The sequence below is a fragment of the Xiphias gladius genome, chromosome 19 (assembly GCF_016859285.1).
Source record: "Xiphias gladius isolate SHS-SW01 ecotype Sanya breed wild chromosome 19, ASM1685928v1, whole genome shotgun sequence".
Taxonomy (NCBI): Eukaryota; Metazoa; Chordata; class Actinopteri; order Istiophoriformes; family Xiphiidae; genus Xiphias; species Xiphias gladius.
Window position 1 is genome coordinate 27161135 of NC_053418.1, and position 12779 is coordinate 27173913.

The 12779-nt window shown below is 38.7% G+C and overlaps 1 protein-coding gene across 1 annotated transcript in view; it reads right to left on the reverse strand.

Annotated features, from left to right (window-relative positions):
- Positions 1 to 7036: 7036 nt before the first annotated feature.
- Positions 7037 to 12779, reverse strand: part of traf2a (Tnf receptor-associated factor 2a) — a 51270-nt gene continuing 45527 nt past the window's right edge. Inside the window, exons 11-12 of the transcript XR_005709520.1 lie at positions 11500 to 11551; positions 7037 to 7102 (exon numbers count right to left, since the gene is read on the reverse strand). The gene's annotated coding sequence lies outside the window, so the exon portion shown is untranslated. The remainder of the gene's footprint in view (positions 7103 to 11499; positions 11552 to 12779) is intronic.

Sequence of the window (12779 nt, forward strand, 5' to 3'; positions counted from 1 at the left end):
GTCAATGGAGAGTAAGGAATTGTTTCCCCTCCGGTGTGGTCGGGATATAATTGCACTCTGCCTCTATATGGTGACATACAGAGGCATATATATGCTCACAGACCTGGGGTCCCAAGATGTGCAATCTGCATTTGGACCTTCTTGGCTGAGGCTGGTAGGAATGTCATTAGTTTTTTTTATCTGGCCATACTTCAAACCATCAATCAACATGGGGTTCACATTTTTACTTTTTATTGAAATATCTCAATAAATATTGAATGGATTAAATCTGTGAAATCTGGTGCATACATTCATTCCAAAAGGATGAATTGTAATTACTTTGATCTCCTGACCATCTAGCACCATCATATGGTCAAAAATATAATTTTGTCTAATACTTTGGTTTAATATCAAAATACGTACAAAAATAATGACCTTCCTATCAGCATCGGCAGTAGTTTGTGTTTAATGCTACCTAGACACTGTTACCATGCTAACACGCTAAATTAACACAGTGAACATGGTCAACATACCTGCTAAACATCAACTTGTTAGCATTAAGTACAGGCCCACATAGTTGCTAGCATGGCTGTAGAAAAACGTCTGCATTATTTGTTCAAACACTTGTGAATAATGACTGTTGTTTCGCAGAGATCCAAAGTGGAAGTAGCATGACATTTTTGAAGAGAAAATCTTAGCAATGATGTTGGCATGGATGGTTGGAAATGCAGTCCCATTATCCATAAGGAATTATGTCCATATGGAATGATTCTGCACCTCACGATCTTCATCTAATGCCCAAATTAAGTGACACAAGAAGTAATGTGCCCTTTATTTAATAGGGTGGAAAGTAAAGGTGTGGAGATATAGGTGGTGGATTGGCTTATAGCACATCCAACTTTAATGGAGGAGACCAGAACCTAATGTCACAAAACTGTCCTTAACATTAGCCTTTATATTAACTATAACCACAACCTTTTCTCTTTGGTTCCTTTTCAGTTTTGTTTCGTAACTTCTGGTTGCTCTATAGTAAATATCATTATTGGTTCACACAGCCAACTATACACTTCTCAAAGTTGGAAACACATGTACACATTTTAGAGGAGGTCATTATAACACCACATCCACTGCAGATATCGGATTAAAAAGACGATCTTTGGTGCAAAGTTACATTCAGCATTAACTAGCTTATTGCTAACTCAACTTGCTTACTTCATGTTGCAAGTAGTTGTTTCGCTGGTGAAAAATTTCATGTGCTCTTTTGTTGAGCTTATCATTACAATGATGCAGGAGTTAAGTTACATTCTTATACATCTTAAATACATTCTTCACAAAGGGTCACAAAACCAGCTGATTTTGGTTTGTTGATCGGAATCTTATTTATTAACGTGGGTCAATAGTAGAAAGAGAATTTTAAAAATTATGGCATTGGACTAGAGTTGATAAGATTAGTTGAACAGCTGATGGACAGAACATTGGGCTTTAAGAACTATAGATGTTCATTTATCACTATTTTTTACATTGTTTTTTGTTAGCATTAGTTGCACCCCTACACTGGATGTAAAAAATGTCATCAAACATTATCTGGATTTTTGCAGGGCTGCCAACATTATCATTTTTGACTGCAGTTCACATCATGTCTTCTCCTAATAGTCAATGTTGGTTTCTTTTAACCATATCCTGGCTCTTTCCCTAAACTTAACCGAATCATTTTAGTTGCCTAAGCTTAACCAAACCTTAATAATGGAGGTGGCAGATCAGGTCATTGCCTCCCAAAATGACCCAGGTAGGGTTAATCGGCAATGACAAAAGCCTGTTTTGTCATTTGGGTATGAGGATTTGTTGAAAGATGTTTTGTCAGCAGATAAGAATATGTCAGATATCATATCAAAGATATCAGCATTGATCCTGCTACATAGGATTATGGTCCTGCCTGTGACACACAGCATGACCCTTAAGACCACCAGCTACATACTTACAACTTTTTCCAGTCTGCTGCATCATTATTGCATCTAAAAACTTCATGGGTTCCAGATTTAAAGAAAATCCACTCACCAGCAGCTGGCAGTAGTTGATTAATAGTGTTGATTAATAGTGGCAATTAAATCCACTCTGTGAAATTTCTAATTTTATATCATAAATCCCTCCAAAGACTGAAATTAGGATTCAGTCATATTAAACTCTATTCAACTGTAATGGCCAGCACAGAATGCCTTCAGAGCTATCCAATTAGCCTGGCCAATGTGGGACACTAATTGGTAATAAGTGCCATATGTTGACTTAATTGAGCCTGATGAGAAATCACTTTGTGTGAAAAGAAAATCTGTTTAATGTCTGACAATAAAAGTGATATCATCAGAAAAGTACACAGTAGATTCAGCGTTTACTGAATGTTGCTGGCAGTAACTCAGTAGCTCTTTGAACTGAAAAGCAGAGGAAGTAGAGAAAACTAATTTTGTATCAGTCATCAGAAAGGATTAACCCTTCCCCCAGGGGCTATTAATGCAATGGAAAAATATCCCCATTTTAAGGGGACTGTGTCACAGATACAAATCAGTCATCATGTTGCTTTGTGTGGCTGCTTTTACTGCATGTGATTTCCTCCCCACACAGACTCTGGGCCAGCTACAGGTCACTACACAGGGCTTTAGCTAGAGAAAGCAAGATGCCAGAAGTTATCTCAGCTCCTTCTGAATCAGCCTACCAGAAGCACCTCATAAGATTCATCAGCACAGTTAAACGGTTATGTCAGCTGAACAGCTACTAGAGTTTTCACTGATTAGACATGTCATGTAATTTTATTCAACAGGAGATCCAGACTACTAAAATAAAGTAATAATCTGCTTCATTTTCACATGTTTCTTTTGTTACTCACTGATTTCTGCATGAACATCTTGCACACTTAAATCTGGGTAAGTGTCAAGTAACACCAAATTTATCTGAGTGTCTTTGTGAAATACATGGTAGCTCAGTGACATTAGTTATTACTTGAGGGTTATGCAGTGGCTACTAGGCCTGTCACTATTGCAAAAATAAAATTTTAACATATTCAAATTAACATATAATTTGTTTAAATTAATTCAAATACAAGCAGCATAACCCAATTCTGAACTATATTGTGGAATTGATGTTATGTTTATTCGAATTCCCTCCACTGCCTAACTTGAGTAACAGGCTAAATATACTAGAAGGCTGTTTCATCATACAATGTCAGCTAATAGCTTTACTTTTATCCATGATCTTTCCATATATGTTGTCGAATCCAAAGTGTTTCCTCGCATTTCTTCACAGATGGTTTGGTGGCATGGCTTACAAGATTTCTTCATTTTACATCAGCAAATAAAACCAGTGGGTCAGATGGACAGTGATTTTAGGAATAGTCCTACTGGAGTATGAGGCATGGTCTGTTGTGATTTTACATTGAGAAATATGAAATTGAACAGATGATTAAAGATAAAATATCTAAATGTTAGTTCAAATTTTGAATATAAAATGTGACAGTCCAAGGGACTTCTGTTGGTTGTGGCTGGTTAAGAGACAACATTTACTTTAAAGGTAGAGTAAGTGATTCTAATGTAAAAAATTTTTTGTCACAATCAGCAAATATCTTCTCATGGTCCGCTAGCTGTCCATTCTATGTGTAGGCTGAAAAAAATACAGTCCTTCTACACAGCTCTGGCTCCCAGATAACTACAAGTTAGCCACCAAATAGCGTAACTAATATCGACTGTCATCTGTAGCTAACAGTTAGCTACGCTGTTAGGCAGGAAAACTATTTAAATACTCTCTGGCTGGGCAGGCAAACTCTATGAAGTCATACACTCAACAAGACCGCTAAAAGTCTCGGTGGCTGGTTCCACCTCCCCTGCTTCCTGTATTTACTGTTTCTGGAGGCTGACCATTATGCTATAAACTAGTTATTATATTTATGCATTTATGATTATGTGAATGTGAAAATGGTCCAAGGAAAAGCAGCCAAAAGAAACAAAAGAAACATTATCCAATATACAAGATGAACCATTTCAGGTGGGTTGTACTTTGTACATGGACCAGGTCCAGCCAGTATTCGCCTTCCTGGATCGCATGATTGAGGTTTGGTAACCTGATAGCCCAGAGGTCAATCAATTCAATACAGGCTCGATTAATTTCCCTTGATGTCCTGGTTGTTCAGATCTGAATTTTGGATCTTGAATTTCAGTGTCTGAGGGCCATGGACGCCTCCCCTGTAAGACATCCTCAGTCTTTACGATGTAACGCCAATGATATTATGTGGTCCCAAGGCTTAGCTAAGTTTGTGCTCAGTCATATCACAGATATAATATTACCTTATGCCCCATTCTTTGATTAAATGCTTTCATAAATGCTGAGCAATGTTATAGCTAAACTGTCTATGAGCAATTTGGTTTGTTTACATGCTACTTCTGCTTACAGGCTAATGTTGCTAACATTGGTAATGGTGTTTACAATTATGAAATAGCCTACTGAAAATGCCAACTTTCTGGTTGCTGCTGTTACTAATTTATCATTTGTAATGAAATCATGGATTTTGCCTTTGTGTGTGGTAAAAACAGTGGAGATTTCATTAGCCACTTTGTCCGTTTAATGGCATGCAACCATAAACGTCTGTGTTTCACTTCAAAGGGCGTCTTCGACAACAGTATTCTATAAACATGAAGGTCCTCTTTTTTTGCATTCCTTTTCTGACATCCAATTGACTACAAGTGATTTTTTTCCCCTCATTCCGTTCCCCTCCACTTCTTTCTGCTGTTTTTCTGCCACCACTCCATCCACTCCTAATTGGTCTATAAGTAAGCATGTTACGTTAGTGCAGCTAATACACACACAGGTGAAAAAAAATACACAGGAAAGACAATCTGCAATTAAACAACATTGTAATTAATTTTTATGTTTAACTTCTTCAGGGAGAAAGAGATAAAACACCAACATGCCAAAATTAAATGGAAAATCTGGAGCAGAGAGACTGAGAGAATACAGACAAAGGTTGAGTGATGACCCAGTGATCATCAAAATCTTCAGAGGTCTATATAACCCTTCTTATTATATTATATACTATTGTGTTTTGGTTACGTTAGTGCAGGGAGAACATGTTGGGAGAACAAAATTATGCAATAATATGCAATTGCTAGAAATGTTTACCTTAGATATTATACAATTTACATACGTAAGTTGTAGCAAGTAGCATTGCCCCTGAACTCGAACAAGCATATTTGGTAACCAGTTTTTGACCTGACTTGAATTTTTAAATCTTAATTGAGCTAATTGACATAGAGCAGCTCGATTATAGCTTTTAAATATTAAGCATATTAATTTTTTATCTGAATTTGAGAACCCTAAAATAAAGATATACTGGAAATAAAGCTTGTGAAATTGCACAACTTGAAATTGACAATTGAGAATTTAACAAAGCGGAATTCAGACCACATAAATTCAGGATTCAGTAGTGATTAAATTTCAGAATTTGATACTCAGTTGCTGATAAAATTAAAATGATTATTTTAATGATTTGCTTCCATGGCATCAAAGCCAGCATCTAGTAAGGAGTGAGACTGACAGCCACTTCACACAAATCAGGATTTTAGTGTTGCAATATCATCCGACAAAATCAAAATAAATACAGATTAATGACAACAGATGCTGTATGATTGGCTAAATCAGCGGTTAAAATGCATGATTACGGATAAAGATAATAAATAACAGAAAGTTAGCGACAGCAAAAAGTTATCTTCTTAATTTTGCTGCTACACAGACCCTGCATGTCACTTAGCTATATACACGGCCAGTTACTCTGCTGAGTGTCAGCCCATTACCCTTGGGGGTAATAAGTAGAAGGAGTCAGTATTTGGTGTATCCCCTCATCCAACAAAGGAGACAACAATGGGGGTTTTTTATCACCTTGTGGCTGAGCTGACGCTGGACAGAAAACGCCATCATCAATATTTTCGGATGACTGCAGAGCAAAGGGATGATCCTCTATCCCTCATTGGCCTTGACCTGACCGGACAATCAACAAATTACAGAGCTGCCAAGAAGCCAAGCAGAGACTGGCTGTTGGACTGAGGTAAACTGCAAATTTCACAGATAAGAAATCACTGACCACAAGCTTAGGAAAAGAATAGAAAAGAAAAAAAGGAAAAGAAAAGAAAAGAAAAACATTTTTAATTGTTTTAATTGAAAAACGATAAATAACTGTTCAAATTTGTAAAGTCTTTATGGAAATATTACAATATTTAGATTTAAAAAATGTACATATTTGTACTAAATATCAAAAGTCAGCAAGAGGCATTTTCAAAACAAATTCACAGCTTCCCATGTTTAAAACCAGTAACTATTTACAAGTTTAGCTCTGTACTACAGGTTTGTGTAGTAAGCCCTCCCCAGTGCTGCTATCTTGCCATTGTGGGACACTGCTGGATGACAGCATTTGAGTGTATGGCGCTTTTGGTCTTGTGATGTTTAGTGGGGGATGGGGAATTGGCTGAAATCCTGCTGGCCTGGAGGTGTAACTAGAGTGCCCTGTGATTTCCTGAGTGGAGGGAGGTTGTGGTGTGTGTAGTGAAGGGTGAATGAGTTGCCAACCAGCTGAATGTTGTGGGGGGACAGTAGTTTGGTGGCGCTGGGCTGTGCCTTTTTCAAGGTTATGTAAAATTTTCAAAATGCTTATTTTGGCTTGTGGCCTTGTGTCCTTGTCCAGTCTGTACAACATTGACACAAGGCTTAGTGAATAGTGTTAGGATTCATGAAGTTCATGATCTGGCATATGTGGTTTTGGAATTGGCTCTTGATTGCTGCTCTGGATATCTGCTCCTTGGAGCTAAAGAACCTAAAAGGCCACCACTGTCTGGAAGTCAGTACCTCAAAACCAAGAAGACTTTTTCCATAGTGATTTTGGATCTTGTGAATGCTGACTAGAGGTTCCAAGTAATTCAAGTGGGGGACTTCAGAAGAAGCAGCGATGGTGGGGTGTATGTTGGATGGGATTTGTGGAAAGGAATGGAGACCAGAACACTTCATGTTAACCCAGTACCTCTCTGCTTGGTGCTGCTCACCTGGGTGATGTGCCATTCGTCATGGTGGGTGAGGCTGCTTTCCCATTCAAGCCATTCTGCCATGGAAAGGAGGGAAGGCCGGAATGGAAATTACCCCAAAACCATGCAGAAAACGAGAAGTGGAGAAGTCATAAGTAAGAGTGAGAAGAACGAGAGAAAGGATGTGGGGGTGCAACATGTCTGTGTGTCTATGACAGAGTAGGGGAGAGAGAGGCTGCTTGTGTATGTGAGAGAGCACTATGTAAGGGTATCTCCACTGGACTGTGTTATAAATATCATGTAGCAGAGCACATCGCTATTCTCTGTTCTTAAGATTGACAACAATCAGTGACATTTCTCTTTCCCAGTTCTAAACCTGGTCAGACTTATATAACTCCTGGTCAAGCCTTGCAAACTACAGAAATTCTTGGGCTCGGGAACTGTTTAAAATACAAAAATGCGATCAAAATTTGTTAGATGTGTAAATTGACAACTAGTTTTTCTAGTTTGATTACATATGACATTTTGTTCGCAGGTGGCCATGTTATAAGTGGCATATTACCCTCCAAGTTTGTACGTTCCATTATTGTAGTGGATGTTACGGGGGCAGAGAGCCACGCTTTCTCTTAACTTTACAGGCACACAGCCCCTGACTTTCACTGGCGTCCGTCCTCATTTTGAAAAGGCTAAGTTTGCCCGGTATACATTTGGAAAAGCTTTGGTTTGGGGGGAGAGTGCTGTTTTAGCCTGGACTTAGGGCTGAAACAGAGAGAAAAGATCTGTTTCTTGAAAAATAGATACAAAGAGGAAAATTCTTATGACTTTGAGATGTATAAAAAGAATGGGATACCCAACTCCGAGATGGCACCCATTCCATTCCAATAAAAGTTGCTCACCCACCACATATGCATTACTAGTGTCTATTTACCCAGGCCAAAGTCACTTGTTCATTCTGTAGATTTTACATTGGCATTACACACATACAAATAGCTTAGCTAGGCTTTGGAAAAGTTTTTCAAACATTAAATATTCATGGCTTAAATAGTCACAATACAAATAGCAAGAATTGACCTTGTTTGCAGTAAAGTTGCGCTGTGAATAGTTTTACAGATATCTCTTGTTTTAGTGGTCTGTGAGGTAAATGGTTTCGGGCCACCAGGGATTTTTTTGTTGTTGCAGTACCCTGGCTGGCCACTTGGATGATTTGACAAAATGGCTGAAATGCAGTATCCAGTAAAACTGGATGGTGGGACAAAGGTAATATGATATGGCATTAACATGTGTCTTGGGTGATCCAAAGTGGCTCTAAGTACATCAGCTCTAAGTACTTCAGTTCAAACCTGGCATTAGAATGCATCTCCACATGCGTCTTCAGTGACCACTTGTGATCAGATCTCACCGCTGCATTATATATGCAAATAAACACATACATCAGTCCCCTTTGCAAAGACCAAATGAGTCGTTGTTTTTAACTGGCAAGAGGCAGAAATTAAAAGAAGACGAATAAGAAAGCAAAATGATCGACTGGGTCTATTCCTTGGCGTGTTCCAGACAAACCAAATGGCCCGAGATGTTTAACAAACTCGTAATATATCTCTATGAGCTTTTCAAAAATATTCAGATGTCGTCGACAAAGCCAGCTTATGTGTTTATTACGATTTGCATTTGTTTGTGAATGAGTGTGTATCCACTTACGCAGAAGATGTCACTTGAGTAGGCAGTCCTTCAGTGTGGCCCAGGACACATTTGCATACACACTGCTACAAGAGTGGGGTCATATGCAGCCGAGACCACCTCTGAATTTGGTCAGATCTCATGGACACTTGTGATCGGATCACCCAAGATCCATGTTAATGCCAGATATGAACAGATGAACAGGGGCTCTGTTTTCTCAAAAGCTCAGCAGAGTCAAGATGGTTAAAATTGATCATTGGCACAAATTTGTGTGTCAATGTTCGCCAAAGCTGAACTTTTCACAAACGCATAACGCAAATTTACTTTGTTCTGCAATTTCATCATTTTAATGCTGGTTCACACATATGTGTAGGAAGCAATTGCACACAGATTTGGTTTCTGGTTTCCACTTTGCGGGGAGTTAATGGATATGGATAATGAGCATGAGCAAAACACTGGCTGACCAGACACAGGAAACTCAAACTTCATCAGGAGGAAAATCAAAAGAAAGTGATGTCATGAGAATAGACTTGTTATTTAACTGTAATGAAAAATCACTATGGCAATGAGCTCTTAAAACTTTTGCCAAAATTAAACAAAATTTGAAAAATAAGGATTTCGTAGATTTCATGCTCCATATTCAAAAACACAACTTTCCACTACAACCAGACTTCCGCTCTTGAACAAGGAGCAGCTTCACCGGAACCCTTGAGGGTCAAGTTACATACTCAAGGGCACCTTAACACAAGTTGTTGAGGAGAGGGAAAATGTTAGTCACTTCCCCCACACAGTCTGATGAATCGCCTATGCAGAACCCCCTGCCTGTTGTTCACGCCTCCCCACCGAACTGCATGCCTCTCCTTGGACAGTTTATTATTATGACTGCCTCCCACACTTTATTTGAAGCAGTCACCCTTGAGTTTTGCCCTCCAGATCTCAAAAGAGCCATTTTGTCAGGAAGGTCATGTGTCCCTGAGGGGAGGTTGTTCGATGTTATGTCGTTTAAAGGTTCAATTACCAAATGCCTAGAAAACTATCTCAGACCAAGGTCCCAAGCAGGGATGAACAAGAGGGTCCCTGAGCAGCCAACAGGCAGATTCCTGGACCAGTAAAGGTTATTCTTGGTTGACAGGTTAGAAGATCTCAAAGAATAGAGAGCCTTTGTTCTCAAGCCACACGACTGAACTGTTGGTTCTGTGGTGAGCCACAGAAATGAAGGAAATCATGTAGCATTAACATGAGGTGAGTTCACCCCCACTGCCACTCACTGTATGTTTGTGGAAAGCAATGTGCCATGTCACTGCTTTTTGGTTCCACTTTAACACTTAAACCATCTATTTACCAATATTTTTCTCATCCTTGAAGTTGTGTACATTAAAGCTGATAACACCACTATAGGACTGTTGCTGCCAATATTAGACATTTTCTGCTTAATGTTTTTCCATTAACATGCCAGAAAACCTGATGTACTCATTGTTTTTACCCAGTTATATTTTTAGTACCTAGAGTGGAAAACCATGTTCCATTAAAAAGCTAATTGAATTCTTCTATATGGATCGGCACGTGTCGTGTGTCATAACTTGTGTGAGGACTGTATTCAGGCAGCTGCAATTAAAACTGCTACAATCAATATTTTTATATTAACATGGATTAAATCAATATGTGTACTGTGAAAGAGATCATTCCCTAGTGATGAACCCAGTGAGTATAATCACCCAACTCTGCAGTTTCCCTCAGCTATAGTGTTTTAGCATTTTTCAGCTCATTCTTTTGGTTTTGTGGACAGAAACTTAAGTGTTTAGGTTCAGTCTCATCACTCTCAGCAATGTAATTCCAATAATTAACCTAAAGGGAACTTTTTCTGCCAAGTTCACCATATCAACTTTAAAAGGTAATATGTAAGTGTTCCTTTTACAGCTTGTTTATCCTGCCCCCAAGTGGACAAAAAAAATCTACCATTGCGGCTTTATGTGATTTCCAATATTTACTTCTTGACTAATAAAGTAATCAACACAGTAAACTGATAAACCCCCCGTCTACAGTACTGTTAAGGTAAAGCCACTCTACAGGTTAGTTTCTAATATATTTTTCTAAAGGCTAACCTTAGATTTGATGAATAGCACAAACTGATACAGGAAGACAGTGGGCCTTCTAATTTACATGTACAATCCGCTTTTGTTTTCAATTATTATCCATCAAATTCAATTTTTAATCATATTCATTTTCAATTAGTTCTCCACAAAATTATTTGCAAATATACATCATCCAAAAAATATTAACTGAATTAATAAAGGTGTTAGATAATTTATATAATCATTTTAACCCGAGATTCTGTTATAATGCAGGTAGCACATTAAGGCCCCTATCATTTCAGTTTACATAGTGATGCATACAGTGTTACCAAACAAATTTTAAATATATCAAATTACTGCAAGCAAATTTCCACACCAAAGCTGGTCTCTTCGGGCCTGAAGGGTCTGGGGCCCCTGTCTGGTTAGTAATGTAGACTTGCTGTTTGCTAGTTTGCCGTTTCTGGTCTCCACCACCAGTGTCAAGGCCTCATCTGAAGCTCCCTTGGGAATCTCAAGAATGACTACAATTTACAGGGTCTCACCCCAATAAATTGATTTCACTGATAGTGTCAATGTCAACGATATTTTAATTACTGAAATAAACATCTGTAGAAGTGTGGTGTATTCCCTGATTGAAATATGTTCCTCTCTCCCGCTTACGTGGTTGCCATTAGCTGAAGCTGCAACCACTTTACAGCAGCAATAAAAAGCATCCAGATGGACCTCACCTACAAAACTGCTGGTCCAGATGGACCTCACCTACAAAACTGCCATAGAGTTCTGGAAAAAAAGAGAAAAAAGAACTTAGTCATAATTGAGATTTTAATTTTGTCGACTCCCTGAATCGGGCAGTGCTTTTCTCAGCTTCCCAGCTTCAAATTCATGAGTTTGTGATACACATACAATGAGAAAGCTCAGCCATGATGCAAGATTTTACCATTTAAATGGCAAAAAAAAAAGGCAGGAAACCAAGATGGTACTCTTTGCACTTTGACTACCCGAGTTGGCGGCATTTGTTTAGCCAGGTGAGTTGCAATAGCCACTGAGCTCCTAAATTAATTTTCTGGCAGGATTCAGAAATACACGAAAAATGGAGGTACTCTGACAGTTTTTGTAAATAGCAATAGGTTTAAAGTTAGCAGAATCTTCCTTGTCACCAGAAGGTCATAAGTTTGATAATAGTAACATGATAAGCCTGGTGTATTGCTGAAATTTCTTTCTCTACCTTAAATTCAAGTAAATAAACAGCCTATACGTTGTTTCACATCACCTTCCTGTTAATCTCTTGTGAATCCTCTCCACCATTTCTTTTCTTGCAACCTAATGGTCATGTTCAGATGCCCCATTCCACGTTGACACCCACCTTTCAAACAGCAGTAAATGGAAATAATAACTGTTATTATCATTTCTGCCACACAGATGCACCTTATAAACCATGAGGAGGATCCAGGTGCTTGTAGTGCACCAGTCTTTGAACGTGAATGATCAAAGCCTCTGGGGAGGGCTTGAAATGCACAAACACTTTCTTTTATATTGTAAGCAGCACCAGAACAGACAGTGCATTTGGTCTTCTACATTATTAAAAACAGTACCTGTGACACTGAAAGGTAAAAGTTAGGAAAATATTGGTGGCATGTCTGACGCATGGCTGCTTAAGGCTTGCTGTAAGGCCAGAGCTCATCCAGGCACCTTTAGAGAAGCTGTTAGTGTCAAGACAGTGATTTAGAGGCAGGGACCTGAAAGTGAAGCAGTCTTTTCAAATTTATAGCCTTTAACTCTATCATTCACCTTCCACTACGTATCCCAGCACGCTACCTGTCTCCAGGCTTTTGTCTGGAGAGCCCACCTATGTCAAGAATCCTTTCCAGACATGTCAGGTACAGTAAGAAAATGTCATTTTTTCCACAAGCCAGTCGCTTCCCACATCACAACAAAAGACAGAATTAGTAGATTTATATGCGTCATTTTAAATCAGGCTGTAATATAATCCAAGGTGGACTAGAAATGG